This window comes from Aplysia californica, unplaced genomic scaffold (assembly GCF_000002075.1).
Source record: "Aplysia californica isolate F4 #8 unplaced genomic scaffold, AplCal3.0 scaffold00484, whole genome shotgun sequence".
NCBI lineage: Eukaryota > Metazoa > Mollusca > Gastropoda > Aplysiida > Aplysiidae > Aplysia > Aplysia californica.
Genome location: NW_004797754.1, coordinates 297,585 through 299,000, shown reverse-complemented (window position 1 = coordinate 299,000; position 1,416 = coordinate 297,585).

Genomic DNA, 1,416 nt, shown 5'->3' with positions numbered 1-1,416 from the left:
TAATAATAATAATAATAATACTTTGTACCTGTAATTATTGTAAAATCATTTCGGATCTAGATCTGGCGCCCTCCCCAGTGTGAACACTACACACGTACAATTTAATTTGCTTATCACGCGTTTATGTTTACACATCGTTACGAAAATGAGCGCATACAAATTAAATACGTGATAAAATGGGCCTAAATATAATATACACAAAGCATTTCGCAAAACACGTAAATGGATACACAGTCATTTACATAACATTGTACCGGTACTGAACATAAATCTACTGATATAAAAATGATGTCTTAAAAGATATTAAAAATTTTTAGACTCAGATGTTATATGTCTCAAGGATTGGGGAAGAGATCTCCAAACCAATTATGGAGTAAGCAAGGACGGGGCAGGCGATCTTGCAGCTAATTGTACCTCTTCTGGGACCTCAAGATACCGATCGCCTTAGTGATCTTCTAGACGGAACTGCTTACATCTGGATGAGTTCATTAAAATAAGAAGAGCTTTTGTTATTGACACATATGCAATTTTATATGACATTCTAGATTACACAAGAAGGCAGCGTTCTTAACATGAGAATTTAATGTGATTTCTCTTCTAGTCCAAGCCTAGCTAGCAGCATGATTTTGAAAACGTTGTAACTTGTAAAGAGTGATATTGGGTAGGTTAGCCCGTAGAGCATCGTAATATATATCCATGAGTGACTACAACAATAAAGACGATACGAGCGTTTTCAATGAGCGTTCATTCAAAAACATAGACATATGACCAATTCTATGCAATTCAAACAATAAAATGGTATGCCTAGATGAATAATTGATATGATATTCCATTAACAATTTTTAATCAAAATACACTCCCAGATTCTGATGTTTTGCCTTATCAGTAAAATACAGGGGTTGGTTTTTTATTTTTCATTTTCAGTACGAACATGATCAATGTCAGTGGCCACTGTCATTTTCAGTACAAACATGATCAATGTCAGTGGGGGTTGGCTTTCCTTTGTGTTACATAAAAGAATTTCAGTTTTATTTTAATTAGGCTGGAGAATTATTATCAATCATCCAGTTCTTGACGTCATCAATACACATACCCATGGCGGTAGACAAGGTTTTAACATCTGAGGTTTTAACTTAATATTATGATCTAAAAGGTCCCCTAAGATGTCCGAAACCACGTCATAGCCCACTTTGCGGAGCATTGGACAAACGTGAGAGAAACTTCGGACGAAGAGAGGTGACTTCAAACAATGCGTCTCGTGTATTTAGAGAAAAAAACAACTGCGACACAGCATACATATATTTGTTTGAGGTTTGAAAATGTATTTCACACTCTGGGGAAATCATAGAAAACAGTCAACCACACACACTCACACACATACACACACACACACAAACACACACACACACACACACA